The following is a 20,835-nucleotide window of genomic DNA, read 5'->3' on the forward strand; positions in this document are numbered from 1 at the left end:
ACACATGGACAGACAGTGACACATTCAATACCTCCTTGCACACTCTTGCCTGCATCTAGTTTATCTAGGGTGTAGTCATTAGTCCAACAGTTGCAAATGAGAGTTTCTATTGGACAAATTCAGGCATTTTTATCCCCGTTTCGTTTGTTTCCGTTTAAGAAACGTTTTACAACAGAATCGGTAGAAGGAATACACATCCCTGATCACGCATCAACACAGTTCACTTTCATAGCAGCCACGTTGCATTCCTTCTCACCTCTATGCACTCTCCTCCTCTCACCTTCTCCCTTTGTTTGTGGACTTCAATGACCAGTCGAAAAAACCTTATCCAAACCATGTCATAACTGCTACACACAGCCTACATCATTGTCCCCATATTTGCCAAAGTAACATCCTAGTCAATATAGCTAATAGAACTAATGCGTTAGTAAACCCGCTACAATCATGCAGTAGCGTTACATTGTACAATCAGTAAGCAGTTACGCAATATATTAATAAAACCAAAAGCTTACCTTGACTTGGAAAAGTTTTAGTGTTGTGTGGGATAGTCATAGCCAGCTAGCTAACATAGCATCCCTCTGTTTGAGCCGGGTGTTTGAGTAATTAAACTAGCCAGCTGCATTTGCTAGCTAAGTAAGTGAAACTGAAAGTGAAAAATGACAATCTCTCTCACTTGCTTCTCCTTCATTTTTGAAGAAATGAATTTCTTCAAAACTGTTCAACTATTGTCTTTCTCTCTTTTTGAGTAAACTGCTCACCACATTTTATGCACTGCAGTGCTAGATAGCTGTAGCTTATGCTTTCAGTACTAGATTCATTCTCTGACATGTGACATGTGAATATATTTAGTGTAGTTTTATCTAAAAAAAATATAGCTTTTTCAATGTAATACCATTTTTGTTTTTGTGAAATTCACTGAGGAGGATGGTCCTCCCCTTCATCCTCTGAGGAGCCTCCACTGCTCACTGTTGAACAATCATTTATTTGACATGACTGGGGAGGGGGAAAAACATGAACATTTTCCCCTACCTGTATGGTTTAGCTAGCTCTCACAGAATGTTCCCTCCCAAGCCCCTCCCACCTTCTTGTGCCAATCAGGACTTTCTCCTGCTGAGATTAAACTAACTCTCCCCCCTCCCCCCCACCCCCCCACCCCCCACACACACACACTTTTGTCAATCAGGACTTTCCCCTGCTGCGATTGGACGACGTGGTGGATGACCAATCCAACATCGTAGGTTTCTCCATGCTCAACAGCAGCCATCCCTTCTACCTGGAGTTCATCAGGAGTCTCAACCTGTCCTGGAGGGAGGGCTGTGACCTCAGCCCCTACCCCGGCCCATCGGTGAGAACCGGAATCCTTGTATGTGGTTGTACTCATACACTATTACTGTGACTAACACTCATACTCATACTCACTCTCTTTCATAAACTGTAACTCATATCTTCTTCAAACACTCATATATTGTGTAGTCTTACTGTCACTCGTATACTAATTATTTACCAGCACTCATATACTTGTTAGTCATATTGTTTTCTCATACACTGTCACATACTGTTACGGCTGTCACTCATATACTGCTACAGTAATTTACTCATATACGGTCAGCTAAGTATGTTTGTGTTCTCCCTAATGCTAAGTTATCCACGTGCTGTTACCTGTATACTCTCGACTATGATAACTTATACTTATACTATATAGTATTATATATGTTATACTATAACAGTGTAATGACATCCAGTTCTACATTCTCACTCATACACTTACTCATACGTGCAACGCCACACATTTATGCATACATTTCTAAGTCATACTCAGTGGAGGGGGCTGGTGGGACGAGCAATAGGAGGACGGGCTCTTTGTAATGGCTGGAATTGAACGGTATCAAACCCATCAAACATATTGAAACCACATGTTTGACTCCGTTCCATGAATTCTAATCCAGCCATTACAATGAGCCCGTTCTCCTATAGCTCCTCCCAGCAGCCCCCTCTGATTGACAGACTTTATCACTATTCCTTTTTACACGGTCAAACTGCCAGTTGAAGTACACATATTGTCATGCTGTCACTCACAGTCTGCGTGATTCTCACTCTGCCAGGTTGACTGATGCCTGACCAGATGTCATTAATTTTTAAAGGGATACTTCGGCATTATGGCAATGAGGCTCTTTATCTAGTCAGGTGAACTCATGGATACCATTTTTATGTCTCTGCGTGCAGTTTGAAGGAAGTTGCTAACCTACACGTATCGCAACTGCTAACTAGCGTTAGCACAATGACTGGAAGTCTATGGATATCCTATTAGTATCGGCTAGCATGCTAGCCGATACCCATAGACTTTCAGTCATTGCGCTAATACTTGTTAGCATTTGCTCGCAAAACTACCTCTAACTTCCTTCATACTAGACACAGACATAAAAATGATATACACGAGTTAATCTGACTCTGAGGAAGTAGATAAAAGGCCTCATATCCAAAATCCTGAAGTATCCCTTTAAGGTTTGATTGAATCACACAGCTTTGGCACAGACCACAATGCCACCTTGTTGACTGAGTAGCGTTACATCTATCCCAACGTTTCTCACTCTTTTTGTCTTTCTTTCTCGAGCTTCATGCCTGCCTCTCTCATCTTTCTCTCCATCTCTCGCTTTCCTTCCCTCCCTCCCTACATCTTTCTTACTATCTCTCACATTTGCATCAACAACTATTCCCTTACTCTCTGCTTCCCTCCTTCCCTCCCTCCCCCCTATCCCCTTTGCCCCTTCCCTCTCTCTCTCTCTCTCTCTCTCTCTCTCTCTCTCTCTCTCTCTCTCTCTCTCTCTCCCACAGCTGTCGTCGGCTCTTATGTTTGATGCCGTGCATGTGGTGGTGGGGGCGGTGCGTGAGCTCAACCGGAGTCAGGAGATTGGAGTGAAGCCGCTCAGCTGCACCACTCCTCAGATCTGGCAACACGGCACCAGCCTGATGAACTACCTGCGCATGGTACTAACACATGCTCTCTCTTTACCCAACGCTGTCCCAATTGCTGTCCCAACGCTGTCCCAACGCTGTCCCAATGCTGTCCCAACTATCCCGTTTTGTATTAGCCAACTGATTCGTAATGTTGTTGACTACAGAAACCGTTAGTTCACCTGTGTGTCCCAAATAGCCAGTTGTGCCACCTGCATATAAGCCAACTGATTGCTGTCTTGCCTAGGAAACAATGTAACATTGTTTAACCTTTTCCTGCAGTGGGCTAAATCAGGATAGAGTGTCTCTTGATAGTCTTAAGTAAACACATGGTTATGGGCTTGAAAAAAGAAGACACCTGTACCATGTCAGATATAGAATTGAAATGTATTACATTTTGAGTTTGCTTCCTAATATTAGACATTATATACATCACAGAAGACTGAAATATAACAAAACTGTTTGACGTAGAAACACCGGATCTTCTGCTTTTTTTTTTTTAATTATGTTGATTAATTATGAAATCATAAAAATGATTACTAACATTCCACCTATGAGGCCACTAGGTCATTTGACTGCAGGAAAGAGCTTACGACAGGTTGTGTCCCAAAAGGTCCAACGGTTAGTTGAAGTATGCAACATGGCATGGTACATTCACCTGTTACTGAACACTCTCCCAACTAGCCTGGCTAGCTATTTATGTGTTTTCCACCTTAGCCAACTCGTTCTCCTGCCAAGGCAGCAATATAATGTTGTTGACTACAGAACAGTCAGGTACCAATAGATTCCATGCTTAGATAAGACATTGGCCGCCTTTGGTCCTGAACTACAGAAGTAACAAGAGTTGTGGGACAAATCCATGTAAATTCAGTACATTTGTGGAAATGAATGGCATTTCAGCTCATGAAATAAATGTGATTGAATTGTTCAATTCATGAAGTGAATCCTGAATTATTGAGCAATTGACTGAAATGGATTGGAATTTACCCCAACCATACCAGTAGGCTAACTAGTGAATAGCACAGCTCCACTTCGCAGTACATTAGAGCTTGAAGCACTGTCCTATAACCTTCCTGTCGCTTTTGGGAGTTTCGGTCGTTGCCATGTATACCACTGCTCTTGTTTTGTGGGTGTTGTTGCTGTTAGGGTGGTTGGTGTGTGTTGTGGTCTTGATGGTATTCTTCCTATCGTCATTGTTGCACTCTGCTGGGCAGCGTATTTTCTCCATCCTCTCCCCTTCCTTCCTTCCTTCCTTCCTTCCTTCCTTCCTTCCTTCCTTCCTTCCTTCCTTCCTTCCTTCCTTCCTTCCTTCCTTCCTTCCTTCCTTCCTTCCTTCCTTCCTTCTTTCCTTCCTTCCTTCCTTCCTTCCTCCTATCGGAGTCTACCACTTCTTATCTTCCCCCCATCTGTTTCTCCCCTCATCTCTCTCTGTCTCAGACAATGTTTTCTCGCTCTCTGCATCATTCCATCATTCCTACACTCTCTTTGGCAGTGGTTCCACTTCTCTCCCCCTTTCTCCCCCATCCTTCTCCCGCTTTGTTGTTCCTCATTTGGGCATCTCTTGTTCTTCCTCTCTTTTAGGGTGTAATTCATCCTGAATCTCTCTTCACACCCTCCGTCTTGCTTGCCTGCCTTTTGTTTTAGCCATACATCTCTCTGTCTTTCTCGCCACTGTCAAGCCTAGCTATTGTCTGTCTGTTTGTCTGTGCTGAATCTTTCCCTCTCCCTTTCTCTCTGTTCCTCTGTCCCTCTTCTCTTTCGGTTCCACATAATTCTTCTCTCTATTTGCCGCTCTCTCTCTCTGGCTACTTGAAATAATAAATGTATGTTTTTCTCTCTATCTTGCTTCCCCTCCCTCCCTCCCTCTCTCTCTCTCTCTCTCTCTCCCTCTCTCTCTCTCTCGCTCTGCCTCTCTCTCTGTCTCTCTCTCTCTCTCTGTCTCTCTCAGGTGGAGTATGATGGGTTGACCGGCAGGGTGGAGTTCAACAGCAAAGGCCAGAGGACAAACTACACCCTGAGAATCCTGGAGAAGCACCGTGGGGGTCATAAAGAGGTCAAGGGATCATGGGTTCAAATGTTACTGGGTCATGGTGGGGTCGGGGGGGAATGGCTCAATTTAGGAGTTGATTTGACAAGCACAATACATTTTGACTAAAACATACACATTGATCATGGGTTCAACCTTATTCTCTATCTCTTCCTCTTCATCCCCCTCTCCTCTCTTTCTTTCCTTCGTCATCCCTGTGTATAGATCGGGATCTGGTACTCTAACAACACGTTGGCGATGAACTCGACATCTCTGGACATCAACATGTCGGAGACGTTGGCGAACAAGACGCTCATCGTCACCACCATATTGGTAAAGACATATTGGTTTCGCACATTTGCATTGGTAGATGTGAAACTGTTGGTTTTCTGTTGGCCATTTTGGGTCAAACAACATTTCTCATGTGTTCAAGATTCATTTGAGGGCAGCAGGTAGCCTAGTGGTTAGAGCGTTGGGCCAGTAACTGAAAGGTTGCTGCATCGAATCCCCGAGCTGACGAGGTAAGAATCTGTCATTCTGACCCTGAACAAGGCAGTTAACCCACTGTTCCCCGGTAAGCCGTCATTGTAAATAAGAATTTGTTCTTAACTGACTTGCCGAGTTAAATAAAGGTAAAAAACATTTATTTTTTTTATGACATAAAATTGACCAAGAACAAAAAAGGAGCCAGTTAGGGGTAAACTAATAATTTAATTGTACAGTAACTTGTAATATCAGTTCTATACACCTCATCAAGTCAGTGCTAAGTACTGTAGATGTTAATGTCATTCATGGCTAATAAGTCACATATAGCCCCTTAATGACAAATCATTTCGCCAGTGACCTCTATGCAAGAAATTACAATATATGTAAATGTGGATATGTGCTCGCATTACAAGTAAAGAGTCAGCTCCTTCAGGACACTGTTCCTTCTTTGAATAATGATGAAGAAATATTCCGCAGCTGTTGGTAGGATGTTTGCTTCAAAGATATATATCACATGTAGATTTCCATTTCAGTCACTGAGCACACACTCTTATCCAGAGCGACTTAGTGCAATCATCTTAGAGGTAGCTTTGAGAGACAACCACATATCACAGTCATAGTAAGCAAATGTATTCCTTAATAAGTGTCTGTTAGCAAAGTCAGTGCTACATATAATAACAAAAGACAAGCGGGGGGGGGGGGTATTCTTTTTTTTTTTTTAAATCAACACGTTTCGGCAAAATGCCTTCGCCTTCATTGAATTATAGCTCTTGAAGGACCTTTTGATGTCCTTCTATTGCAGGAGAACCCGTATGTGATGCATAAGTCCAACTACCAGGAGCTGCGGGGAAACGACCGGTACCAGGGCTTCTGTGTGGACATGCTAAGAGAGCTGTCGGACTTGTTGAAGTTCTCCTTCAGGATCAAGCTGGTGGATGATGGGCTGTACGGAGCGCCTGAACCGAATGGATCCTGGACAGGCATGGTGGGAGAGCTCATCAATAGGGTAAGCGCACACACACACACACGCATGCAGGCACACTGTCTAGACGACTGGCTGTAAAAGTGGGACAATGAGGTGGGTCGTCAATCAGTCAAAGGCAGCCTGTGATTGCCACGATAACTCATGAGAAGGCTGTCTAAAATCCTTGGTCGTAGAGAGCTATAGGGACGGGCAGGCTTTGCCCCTGCTCTGCGCTACAATACGTGATGCAATTCGTCTAAAATTGTGATGATTAGTTGATTCATCGAATCGGGTGTTAGTGCTGGGATTGAGCAAAAACCCGCTGAGTTCTCTAGGACCATGGTTGGTGACAACGGATCGAAAGGGTGTGAAGTCATGCGTCTCAATCAAAGTCTGCTGATCGCCAGGTTAACCTGTAGCTCTCGGAGAACTTCCCGGGCACAAAGATATGCTTATTTAAACAGTCAGATCATTGAAAGATCATTGTGACGAGACGTGTCTGTCAGTGGCTGGAATGTCAACTAAAGCTGACACTCGACATTTATCAAACATAACCCAAAGAGTGTGTATCAAGGCGGCTTTCACTGGCACCCACCTGCAGTTCAGAGGAGGGGTTGAGCAGGAACCGGTCCCTGAGGAAGGGGGAGCAGGCAGCCAGGACCACTTTGTGACGCAGAGCAAAATGTACCAGAATCCGCAAGGCACTTAATGCTCTTTCGACTGCTATTGCCATAGTAACAACACGGTGTCTAGCACTACTGTTGCTGCTACGTTTGTGACTGATAACGATATGTTCGCCACAACGCCATAGACTCACCCGTTACTTCTATCGCCACTGTTGTTGCCACAACTAAAAAGGACAATTGCAATTACCGATGCTATCTGTGTGATTGCTGGCCCTATCTCGACTCCCGATAGCATCTAATAATGCCGTTACTGAAAATGGTAATGATAATGATGATGGCATCCATAATGACCTTACTTTCCCCCAGTGTGAGTGGAGCTGGTGGGGTAGTGGAGCCGTGCGTGACCTATCCGGCGCGTTAAGAGCTTAATCAAATGTCTCTCTGTCGCTAATTATACAGGGGTGCAGCCTGTGATGCCCTAGCGTAGGTTGGCACGCACACACCCTGATGAACGCACGTGTACACACACGTGTGTGTATACACTTAGAAAAAAAGGGTTCCAAAAGGGTTCTTCGGATGTCCCCATAGGAGAACCCTTTTTGGTTCCAGGTAAAAACACTTTTTGGTTCTAGGTAGAATCATTTTGGGTTCCATGTAGAATCCTCTGTGGAAAGGGTTTTTACATGTAACCAACAATGGTTCTTCAAAGGGGTTCTCCTATGGAACCTTTTGGGTTCTAGAGAGCACTTTTCTTTCTAAGAGTGTACACACTCTAAGTGCACACACACATACGCTCATGTGGATTGAACACGCTCATGCTGGCACACACGGAGAGACACACACTAATGGATATGCAGAGTGAGCCCTCACACACAAAGTTATGTAAATTCCATGAAAATATACACTCACTCGATTTTTTTAATATGCATACTTATGCAGTAAGCACACAAGTAACACACACACACACACACACACACACACACACACACACACACACACACACACACACACACACACACACACACACACACACACACACACACACACACACACACACACACACACACACACACACAAACTAGCATTGCCTAAACAGTTCATTGAATAACACACTAACCCACCCCCTTCTCTCCCTCTCTGATACGGCATGATGAAAGTGGGTGAAACTCGTTAACGAGTCTGTCCTCGTTAATCAATTAAGCTGTAGTTAAGGAACTGAGAGGTGTCTGGGGTCTTGTTTTTGTTTGAGCAGCCATGCACTCTATGATTACTATGCCCTCTATGGTGTTTCCCGCCCCTCTCCTTCCTCTAGACCTCCCTCTTGAAGACTCTTCCCCTCCTGCTTTCCTACATGTCAAGACTGCTTTCAAGTCCTCCTCGATAACATCCTTTTTTTTAAACATTTTTTATATATCTCTCTCCATCTCTCTGCTCTCTCTTCGACTCCCCTCTGTCTTATATCTCTCTCCCTCAATATTTTTCTCTCGCTCTGTCTGTTGTCTTTCCTCTCTCTCTCCCTTCTCTCTCTCTCCCTTCCCTCTCTCTCCTTATCTCTCTCTCTCTCGCACTTTCTTTCTCTCTCTCTCTCCCTGTCCCTCTATCCCCCCCCCTCACCATCCCTCTCTCCTACAGAAAGCAGACTTGGCGGTAGCTGGGTTCACCATCACCTCAGAGAGGGAGAAGGTCATAGATTTCTCCAAACCCTTCATGTCCCTGGGCATCAGCATCCTGTACAGAGTCCATTTGGTAAGATGACCACGGAGACCAGTCCATTTAATTATGATTGACCACTAATGGTTCTGCACTGTCATTGAGGACAGATTATGTGTGCTGTACGACGTTGGTGCTTTTCCACTGTGAGAGTTGTCACGGCTCTTGCCATGTCCTTAGTGTCATTCCTAGCTATGAAAAAGCAATGGAAAGCAATGGAAAGCAATGGAAAGCCTCCAGCTGGACCAGGGGTGCAGTGGAATGTGCACCGTTTTATACATTGTTGTTACTACCTCGGCTAACACTTTATTTGTGTGCCTATAAACTGTTTATAGACCGTGATAAAATGGTTTGTTAAGCATTAGCAAAATGTCTATGAGACGTGGATGTATTTAGTCCCATAGGCGAGTACATTGGGGTGGCAGGGTAGCCTAGTGGTTAGAGGGTTGGACAAGTTGCAAGTTCAAATCCCCGAGCTGACAAGGTACAAATCTGTCGTTCTGCCCCTGAACAGGCAGGTAACCCACTGTTCCTAGGCTGTCATTGAAAATTAGAATTTGTTCTTAACTGACTTGCCTGGTTAAATAAAGGTAATAATTGCATGTATCAATCATTTCTTATGAGGACACGTAATCATATACAAGTCCTGAATAAGGATGTATTCAAACTATGATCATGATGAGTATTTTAACGTCTGCTGATAAAGTGTCACCCCCAACCGGATTCATCCAAAAAGCAATTATCACATATGGACAACAAACAAAACAAACCAGATTACTCTGTAGCCTAATACATTCCATTATCAATGTAATTACTCAAGCTGTCGTGGGTCGTATTCATTAGGTACCAAATTGAAGAAAATGGACTGAAACAACTTGTTTCCATTTTTCTGCTGCAAAACCTTTTGCTCTGTTGAGTCCTAATGAATACGACCTTGTACTCACATTGCCCAGTCTGTGATGCAATCAATGCCAATACTCTGCCCCATTGTGTTTGAAATCTGAACTGCACCGTCCGCTATCGATCTCCGTTAACACTAACTTTGTCCTCGTCCTCCAATCAGGGACGGAAGCCAGGTTATTTCTCCTTCCTGGACCCGTTCTCTCCGGCCGTGTGGCTCTTCATGCTGCTGGCCTACCTGGCTGTCAGCTGTGTGCTCTTCCTAGCCGCCAGGTAGCTAACTACGCCACCTAGTGGGCTGGGGGACACCTCAACCCTCATATACACTGGTTAGAGTAGCCTGGTGGTCCTATATCTGTTGGCTATGCAGCACAAACAGATCTGGGACCAGAGGTTATACAAGTCTTCTTTCCCTCATCTACTTATCTAATAGAGAGAAGTGAAATGCACTTTTGGGGATATTTTTTTCACTCATTAAGACACGATGCTAGTATGTGTGAATCATGTGTTGAAGACATAAATCATATGTCGAAGCTCATAGTCCACCTCTCTCACTGTCCACCTCCCAGGCTGAGTCCATATGAGTGGTACAACTCCCACCCGTGTCCTATGGGGCGAAAGGACATGCTGGAGAACCAGTACACCCTGGGTAACAGCCTGTGGTTCCCCGTGGGAGGCTTCATGCAGCAGGGCTCTGAGATTATGCCCCGCGCCCTGTCCACGCGCTGCGTCTCCGGGGTCTGGTGAGTGTGGGAGGGTTTTTTTGGGGGACGTGTGTGTGTGTGTGTGTGTATCTACAGTATCAATCTCTATATTTCTTCCTCCGCTCTTCCTCCACTTTACTCTTCTCTCAAAGCTACTGTTCATCAGATCAAGCAGATGGCAGTCATATACTGGTGGGAATTATATTATGCCGCAGTATTACACCCAACCTCACCCACTTCTCACTCTAGTTTGTTAGCTCCGTTAACTCTGAATTGTCTTGATACTGCAATGCACTGCTCAGAATTAAACTGGGTTCAACCTAAAGGGTCAAGTAGTGCAATAAGTTACTTTTTTGAAAACTATGTAGATGCTCAGACGATCAACAAACGTTTCGTTATATCAGTGCAACAGCGTTCTGTGAATGGGAAGAGTTCAACAATTTGTCATTTTGACCTTCACAAGGATTCAGAAAAAGAGCAGAACTTTGAGGTGTAATAAAATGGGATGGTCTCCTGGACACAAATGAAGCCTATTTCTGGACTAGGGTTCTGGTAACTTACCCACATTTCCCAGGTTTTCCTGAAATCCTGGGTGGAAGATTCCAAGAATCAGGAAGGAATAACTAGTGAAAAAGCAGGAAATGCAACCAGGATTTTTTGAAAAAAAATGGCATTTTGGGAAAGGTACCATAATTCTGCCACCCATATTCTGGACAACAACTAAGATCCTATTGTAAGGGTTGTCGTCGTTGATTGTCGTCGTTGATAATTAATTGAAACGAACTGAGGTGGGCGTCTGTCCGCGGTGGCGGCTCTGGCCCGGGACGTGGACCCCACTTCACCACAGTTTTTGTCCGCCTCCTCAACCCCCCCTGTGGCCTCTTACGAGCGGCGACCCTCGCCACCGACCTCCGACTGGGGACCCTAGCCATGGGTCCCAAATGGACGGGAGACTCTGGCGGCTCCTGGCTGGCTGACGGCTCTGGCGGCTCCTGGCTGGATGGCGGCTCTGGCGGCTCCTGGCTGGATGGCGGCTCTGGCGGCGGCTGGCTGGCGGCTCTGGCGGCTCCTGGCTGGCTGGCGGCTCTGGCGGCTCCTGGCTGGCTGGCGGCTCAGGACAGACAGGAGACTCTGGCGGCTCAGGACAGACGGGAGACTCAGGCAGCGCTGGGCAGGAGAAAGGCTCTGGCAGCGCTGGGCAGGAGAAAGGCTCTGGCAGCGCTGGACAGGTGGGAGCACCTGTCGGGGGAAGACGGAGAGACAGCCTGGTGCGGGGGGCTGCCACCGGAGGGCTGGTGTGTGGAGGTGGCACCGAATAGACCGGACCGTGCAGGCGCACTGGAGCTCTTGAGCACCGAGCCTGCCCAACCTTACCTGGTTGAATGCTCCCTGTAGCCAGGCCAGTTCTCCCTCGTATCGCTGGCTCTTCTCTCCGGCTGCCTCTGCTCTCCTAGCTGCCTCCATCCGTTCCCATGGGAGGCGATCCCTTCCAGCTTGGTCCTTTTGTGGTGGGTGTTTCTGTAAGGGTTGTGGTCGGGGGAAGAAGGATCGGACCAAAGCGCAGCGTGGTAAGTGTTCATGATGATATTTAATTGAAACGAACTGAACACTGAAATACAAAACAATAAACGATATGAAGAAAACGAAAACCGAAACAGTACCGTGTGGCCCAAACACTCACACAGAGACAAACCAAAAGTGAAACCCAGGCTACCTAAGTATGATTCTCACTCAGAGACAACTAACAACACCCGCCTCTGATTGAGAACCATACTAGGCCGATCACAAAAACCAACAGACTGCCCACCCCAACTCACGCCCTGACCATACTAAAACAAAGAATAAAATAACAGAACTATGGTCAGAACGTGACACCTATAGGTATCTTTTTTTAGTCCAGGACTAGGCTCGGCTTAACTTTGCCATAGTGTAACTCGTGGTAATATGCCTGTCCCCTGTCTCTCCATCGCAGGTGGGCGTTCACTCTTATCATCATCTCCTCCTACACGGCCAACCTGGCAGCCTTCCTCACTGTTCAGAGGATGGAGGTGCCCATTGAGTCTCCTGACGACCTGGCTGACCAGACAAACATCCAGTATGGTACCATCCAAGGGGGCTCCACCATGACCTTCTTCATGGTAGGGATTGTATGCTGTGTGTGTGGGGTGGGGGGTGGGGGTGGGGGAGGGTGCAGGACATGTAAACAGGTCATACATGTATGTTTAGAATTGCAGGAAATCTGCTTTAAATATGAAAAAGGCTCATTGCAATATGTGTAGAATTGCAGGAAATTTGATTTAAAACAGCTTCCTTTTCTCTCAGCTTCATGGAAAAATGTGTAAAATGGCATGAGATTAGCTATAAAACTGCAACAAAAAATGTGGTTGGGGCCTTGCTCAGATGGGGGGGGGTCCATTCTAAGCTGTGCTATGCCACTGGTGCAGGGGTGGTGCCACTGGTGCAGTGTGTGTGCGTGTGTGTGTGTGTGTGTGTGTGTGTGTGTGTGTGTGAGAGGGGATGAGGGTTCATGTGTATGTGTTGGGGGTATCACAAAAAGTTCAAAACCCTTCTTGTCTTGCCATGACAACCTTCAACACACCCATCAACAGAACTCGCGCTACCAGACGTACCAGCGCATGTGGAACTACATGCACTCCAAGCAGCCCAGTGTGTTTGTGAAGAGCACGGAGGAGGGCATCGCCCGCGTGGTCAACTCCAAATACGCCTTCCTGCTGGAGAGCACCATGAACAAGTACCACCGCCGCCTCAACTGTAACCTCACCCAAATAGGTGGTCTTCTCGACACCAAGGGCTATGGCATCGGCATGCCCCTGGGTGAGTGGAGAGGGAGTGTGGTCGGGGGGGTAGGGGAGAAGGAGTGGGGACTGCCATCAAAATGCCACTGAGTGAGTGTTGGAGAGGGTGGTGGAGAGAGAATGAGGGAAGGAGAGAAGGATGGGTTAGGAGGCATGCTGGACACCAAGAGTCACGGTTTCACACCCTAACCACCAAGAGCTCTATTCTTATTTGGTGTCATTTCCCTGGAACTTATCATGTTATTACACTTCTCTCATTTTATTTTGATGATAAACCTAAATGTAAACTTGCATGTTCTTGCTGGAGGCCCACTTTAACATCAAACCCACCTGGTTTAGATGGATTCCTGGCTATGTATTACAGCCTCGGGACATTTTTCCCCAAAGAATTCCCAGAATTTCAAAACATCAAAGTAGGTCTCAGACATACAGTATCACATTTCCCTCAAGAACTGACCAAGGATACGGTTCCTCTTTCTTTCATCAACATGCCTTTACATTGCCTTCCAGCTCAAAGGTCAGAAAAAACTCACATCTCATCAACCAACATTTTCTTTTAAGAAGCCTGTCGCCATGGCTACAGTTGCTTCTTCCTCAGCAACTTTGATGTTACACAAGTAGGTGGTCCTCAGCGACAGATTTATTAAGGACAGGCTTGGATCCTTGTTTTTTTGGGGGGAAGTATGTATTTACACGACTCCAGCTATGTGGGAGTTCTTTCGCCTTCCCTATTAGCCGGGGGTGGAATTGGGATGGAACGCTTGGGAACAGAGGTCCCACAGTGAAAATCTCAGGGGGAACATTTTGACATTTAACATTTTGTTAGTGGAGATCCATCTGTGGAGTTCACAGATGGTTCCATCCCAGCTAACTAGCCTATTACTGAATATTAACAGTATGTCTGGCTGGCCTACCTTACAACCTCTGACTTACATGTACAGTATAATTGGTGTTTGTTGTATTTGCACAACAGCATGGATGCCAACCTCTAAGGTTACAGTTGGCTCACATGTAGTGCAGAGTCCCAATTATAAATTTCTTTCTCTCTCCCTCCCTCCCTCTCGCTCACTCACCCCTCCCTTATTTTCTTTCTCCATCACCACGTTCTCTACCTCTTTTTAAAGCCCTCTCTATTCCCAATCCTCTCTTGCTTCCTCCATCTTGATTCGATTCAATTCAATTAACTTTATTGACACGATTTGTCACTATCTTTAATCGCCAAGCAATGACACAGGAAGTTAAATCAATAATGAGGACATGGTGATACACAATTAGCAACAGTAATATTGTTCTCTCTCTCTCTCTTTCACTCTTTCTCTCCCTCCTTGTCCATCTGTCTGTCTCTCTCTCGCTCCCTCTCTCCTTTCCTCCCGCACTCTGTAACTCTCTCTCCCGCCCTCTCTCTTTCACTCCTTCTCTCCCTCCTTGTCCGTCTGTCTCTCTCTCTCTCCCTCTCTCCTTTCCTCCCTCTCTCTGTAACTCTCTCCCCCCCCCCCCCCTCTATCTCTCTCCCTCCTCCCCCTCTTCCTCAGGCTCGCCGTTTAAAGAGGAGATCACTCTGGGGGTGTTACAGCTGGCAGAGAACAACAGGCTGGAGATCCTGAAGAGGAGGTGGTGGGAAGGGGGGCAGTGCCCCAAGGAGGAGGACCACCGAGCCAAGGGTGGGTACAGCACCACCTGTGCCAGTAGTTTTTATTTGATTTAACCTTTACTTAAACCAGGAAGTCCCATTGAGGTCAGAAGACTTCTTTCGCAATGGAGACCTGGCAAAGTACCAGCACTAATGATCAGAGGGCCCCCCATATCAAGCGTTTCAAAGTGGGCCTGCTCATCTGGGATCACTTTTTCCTTATTGATCTTAATCAATAAGATTAGATGGACAGGGTGGAGCTGATCCTAGATCAGCCCTCCTACTCCGAGAGGCTTGAAAATGAATGGAACACTTGTGGGGAAATGAAATAGGACCCTAACCCTCACACACCCTCACAGCCCAGCATATCGTATACCTTGAGTTAGGCTAGTAAATACACAACTTTTCCATCCAGGAGTGGCTCCCCGTCAGGCCCTGTTCTTGGTAACGACTGCCCAGCAACCGCTGAGATAATGTTCATTTGTTCCAAACCAGCTCCTATGCAGTCACATTAGAATTGCATACGACTACTGTACACAACACCATTTGTACACAATACAATTGCTGACATTTCCTCAAGTAGTAGCAAGCACTTGTTCCTCAGATACTCATAAAGTCCATGTATTTTTGGTGTCACAGAATCGTGGTATACAAGTGAATTGATACGTGCAGTCCATTCTATCCTCATCACAATGACTCACAGCTGGAAATGACATTTGCGTTAGATGTGTGTGTGTGTGTGTGTGTGTGTGTGTGTGAGTGTGTGTGTGTGTGTGTGTGTGTGTGTGTGTGTGTGTGTGTGTGGTGTGTGAATGTGTGTTGGGTTTATTATGCCTCATCCTTAAAGATGGATTCCGCAGTAGGGGGAAACTGAGTCACTGTCCGCCCCACCACCGCTGTTGTTGTTTTGTTGACGAAGCATAGGTGACGAGCCTCTCACCGCGTGGGGGGGGGGGGAGAAGCGGTACATATTCTGCTGTTCTATAGCGCATGCAATGATGCCTGAGGAGAAAAACAGTGTTGGTTTAAGAACAAAACGAATGTGGAAGATTTATTTGATTAGTGTCATGATTACTGCATTTTACCAGGGGGATATAAATGTCTACATGGTGTGTGTGTGTGTTTGTGTGCCAAAAGCACATTTTGTTTTTGTATTTGCCTTGCGTGTGTGTTAGACATTTTCCCCTTTTCTGAAGTGTTTCTTATTTTTCATTTCTGCAGTTTCCTTTTGGGACATCTGCTAAACCTTCTCCCATTCCAAATGCTTAGATGGCTACAAGCAACAGACTGGACGATATAGACCCAGACGTAGCACGCTAGATGTTGTTTGTGGTTTGCATATTTGGCAGCCCCGCAGTAAGACACATGTGCGACCCAAATGGCACTCTATCCCTATATAGTGCACTACTTTTTAACCAGACACACTCAGTTGAGTCATCCATGGGATAAATAAGTGCCCTGAGGTTAAATCAGTGAGACTTGAGCCTTTGTTTTGATACACTCAACATAACAAGGGTACTTGCTCAGAGCATTCTTATGAGACATTTTGAGGATAAAAAAACAAACAAAAAACAAACAAACATGTAAAACCTTCGTGTTGAATATTCTGTCTTCGAAATAGAACAGGAAGAGCTGAAGGGGATTCGTGTGGTTGATTGACTTATTAAGTCAATGAATGCAGGCTTGTTGAATTGTACACACTCACAACAAATCAAATTTGTCATGCAACAGGTGTAGACCCTACCGAGAAATTCTGACTTACAAGCCCTTTAACCAACAATGCAGTTCAAGAAATAGATTTCAGAAAATATTTACCAAATAAACTAAAGTTAAAAAATGTAATAAAAAAGTAACACAATAAAATAACAATAACGAGGCTATATGCTGGGGGTACCGGTACCGAGTCAATGTGCGGTGGTACTGGTTAGTCGAAGTAATTTGTACATGTAGGCTCGGGGTAAAGCGACTATGTATAGATAATAACAGCGAGTAACAGCAGTGTAAAAACAAAGTGGGGTGGTTTGATTCATTGTTCAGCAGTCTTATGGCTTGGGGGTAGAAGCTGTTAAGGAGACTTTTGGACCTAGACTTAACGCTCCGGTACCGCTTGCCGTGCGGTAGCAGAGAGAACGGTCCATGACTTGGGTGACTGAAGTCTTTGGCAACACACACACTCCCTGTAGAAACATTAGGCCGCTTAAGGTTCACAGAGCTTTTCGCCCCCCCTAAGGCTTTGTATAGAGAGCGTGAAAATGACCTTATGATCATCGTGTCCTGGGCTTTTTCTGTGCCCTATGTGTGTACCGGGCTAATCACAAATATCTGTGTGCGTGTCGTGCATGTGTATGTCCTTACACACAGCCCTATCATTCCCTCTCTGTCCGTGTGTTCATACTGTGTACATAATTCCTCTGTTCCTCCACAGGTCTGGGCATGGAGAACATCGGGGGCATCTTCGTGGTGTTGATCTGCGGCCTCATCATCGCTGTGTTTGTGGCCGTCATGGAGTTTGTGTGGTCCACCCGCCGCTCGGCAGAGACAGACGAGGTACGCCCTCACTCCTGCCCCGGCCAAAACCACAGACGCACTCCAGTAGGTTACTATGGCAACACAACTCCAGCCCGCCCGCCCGCTCGCTCTCTCTCTCTTCCTCTCTCTCTCTCTCGTGTGGTGTGTAGTGCAGTGAATGTTGTGCTTCGGCGTCGTCGTGTTGATGTGTAAATGGCTGCAAGCAAACAGAGGGTGATGGTCGACGTCTGCGTTTACCTTTCTTTGTCCTTTGTTTCTCTCCATTTCTCTCTCGCTCCCTCGTCTCTCTAGCTCTCTGTCTAGGCTGTCTGTGATTCAGTTCTCTCTCCCCTTTTCTCTCTCTCTCTCTCACTCCTCTGTCTCTGTCTCTATGTTTTGTGTTGGTCATTGTTATTCCTCCCGCTAGTCCATTGTGTTGTTTATTTCATTGCCGTCTGGGTAAAAAGCTGTTTGTGACTTTCATTTGCCCCTACTTTATCTCTGCTTGCTGCTGTCTTTGTATTTGTGATTCCTGTCTCCGTTGTCGCTCCGTCTTTTGCTTCGTTCTGTATGTGAGATCCTTTTGAATGTGTGTCAGTGTCACTGGAGGTACCTACTTATTTGTCAGGTTTCCATTGCCCAGAGGTCACACCCTATTTGAACAGTGCAACAAGTTTAGTAAACCTCGGAAGATTTTCCTCTGTCCTTCTCCCACACATTCACACGATCATCCCCTTCTCTCTTTATCTCCCTATCCTGCCTCTCCCTCTCTCTGTCATTCTCTCTCCCTCCCTCTCCTGCTCCATCTTCCTCTTCTCTCTCTCCTAGGTGTCAGTATGTCAGGAGATGCTGACTGAGTTCCGCAACGCCATCTCTTGTAAGAAGAGCTCACGCTCTCGGCGGCGGCGTCCCTTGGCCAGCACTGGCGGCGTCTTGCGCCACCCCACCCGCCTCCAGCTGGGTGTCCCGAGACCCATCCGCCTAGTCCGCGAGATGCGCCTCAGCAACGGCAAGCTGTACAGCAGCTCGGGCCACCTGACTGGCGGAGGGGAGCAGCAGGGGGGGGGTGTGGGGCCGTAGGGGGGGGGCCCTCAGACATGGGTCCGGGGCCACAGCGCCTCCTGGAGGACCCGTTGGGTGCCAACACCACGACACCCCCTCCCCCGCCCGAGGCTGCCACGGCGCCACCCTCCCGGAGCTGTGCCCATGTGCGGATCTGCCAGGAGTGTCGTCGCATCCAGAGCCTGAGGTCAGCATCGTCCTTCTCACGCATCCCACCCCACCTCGGACCACACTCTTCCATGTCCCTGCCCCGCCTCACTCCACCCCCGCCACCCTCATCCACCAACACCGACAGCGAGGGGGGCGGCTGCGGCACAGCAAGCCCCAAGCGACCCAAGCCTAAGCCCACGCCCCCTCCGCGGCCCTTACCCCCGGCGAAGGCGCCCACCACAGACCTGCTGCTGGGGAAACAAGACTGAGAAGAGACGGAGGGATCGGACATGTGACAAGGGTCGAGGGTTAAAAGTCAAATGTCAGGGTTCAACAGAGAAACGCGTAGGAACGAGGAGCGGAAGGGGCTGTGAGCTTGTAGTGCATTGACACGGCAGGATCAAACCACTCTGACCTGTTTGAGGGGGTTATTCTCCAGGGCAGAATTTGCGGAGACACCAACCTGGTCAAGGCCGTCCTCCTAAACCAGGAGTCCTGCTAAGCAATGGATCAGGCTGTCTATGGAGTGGGAAATTACTTTTGACCACATATGACCGTTAGCTGCCTTTACGGTGCAGTGAGAGACCATGTGGTGACCGTTCAACAGTAAGCATAAGTGTGTTCAAGCTGCCTGGTTTGGCTTTTGACCTTCTCTCTCTCTTTCACTTGGATCTGATGGGAGGACTTGACCTATCCAACAAGCGCTGGAGAGATTCGGGGACCATAGAGACTTCAACCACACAGAAACTCTTGCGTTTAAAGAAGTCGGTTCTCACCAAGAAGATGCATATTTCTTTCCCAGAGCAGCTGGAAGAGCTTGAACTTTGGAATTTGTGTTTTCGATTTGCTTTCTGTCAGAGTCTAACTCGCCTAATTTATTTTCTATCTTTCTTTCTTTTTTTCGAATATCTTTTTATTGTCGTCATTGGATTCTTGGTCACTGTTTAGTTATTGACTCATGTTTTTGGTCTGTCATTAAAGATCCTTACGAAAGCCAATGTGGAGATCATGACCATTCGTGCGTAAATGAGGTCTCTTTCCCACCACTCACAAGCCCGGGAACAAAGTTCAAAGGTCAATAGTCTAAAGAGGCCTTCTCTAAAACACATTCTGACAGTACACACAGATCACAGGACTCAATATTACAGTCCATGTTTGCTTGTCAGAGTAGCAGAGAGTGGCCTTGCCTTCCACTGATCAACAAGACAGTTTTGCCACAGAGTTTTAAACATAGAGTTAGTGTATCATAGCCCCATCAAATTACATTGCAACAGAGCTACGGAGCACAGTTAAACAACACGGTACGTTGTGAATCCTTCAAACAGATCAGAATTGAATAAACTGGATATAAATAGCAAGAGAAAAGGAGAATACCAAACTCAGCACAAGGAATGACAAATGAGACAAAACGATGATTACATACGTATAAAGCAGAACAGGAGAAATGTAATGCACAGTCCTGCCTGGCCAATGGTAATAGGAAACCTGTGTTAATGTGTGTTCTGTGTGATTCATATGGGGGTCATAAGTGTGTATGTGTGTGTGTGAGTGCATACAGAGGAAAGAATGGTGTCGAAGTGTATTTTGTCATATTTAATGCTCTTTCTTTCTCTCTCATTTTCCCTCAGATTTCTATACCAGTGCTAAATGGATTATTAAGGAAATGACGACAAATGTATATTATTACGATTATATTGTTATTATTACTACTGTTGAAGTGTGGGGTACTGTAAGAGGGGCGTAGTCGTCTGATGTTAAATATATAGACACACAAAGGTATTTGGAATAAAAAAACAAACAGTATACAAACGTCTGAATCTGTTGTCGTTGCATATGTCCGTGCCAGTGTGTGCATGGACATAAACCTGATTTAATATCTAGAAGTTGCACTTTCCTGCTGTATCTAGTTGCGTTATCGGTGGTTTGTCACACAGGATGCTGTACACCGCACTGACAGACTCATACAAGTCACGAGAGGCCTCAACAATACATTCTGTCTCAGTAGAAGGAGCTACAGTGCAGTAGAGTACAGAATAAGAGTCATTCAGTCGGTAAAAGCAACAAGTAGCAAGCTTTTTCATGCTTTTTTCATGTTTTTTCATGCTTTTTTCATGCTTTTTTCATGCTTTTTCATGCTTCTTTCATGCTTTTTCATGCTTTTTTCATGCTTTTTCATGCTTTTTCATGCTTTTTTCATGCTTTTTTTTGTTCATTTTGAGGTCACATTATGACTTTTCATGTCAGCTGTTGGTAAGATTACTGAATACATTATGACTGTTGCATTAAATAGGGGAGCTAAGA

The 20,835-nt window shown here is 46.1% G+C and overlaps 1 pseudogene; it reads left to right on the plus strand.

Moving 5' to 3' along the window:
- Nucleotides 1–20,507, plus strand: part of LOC135552248 (glutamate receptor ionotropic, kainate 5-like) — a 101,477-nt pseudogene extending 80,970 nt beyond the window's left edge.
- Nucleotides 20,508–20,835: the final 328 nt, after the last annotated feature.

The sequence above is a fragment of the Oncorhynchus masou genome, chromosome 13, assembly GCF_036934945.1.
Source record: "Oncorhynchus masou masou isolate Uvic2021 chromosome 13, UVic_Omas_1.1, whole genome shotgun sequence".
Lineage (NCBI taxonomy): Eukaryota > Metazoa > Chordata > Actinopteri > Salmoniformes > Salmonidae > Oncorhynchus > Oncorhynchus masou.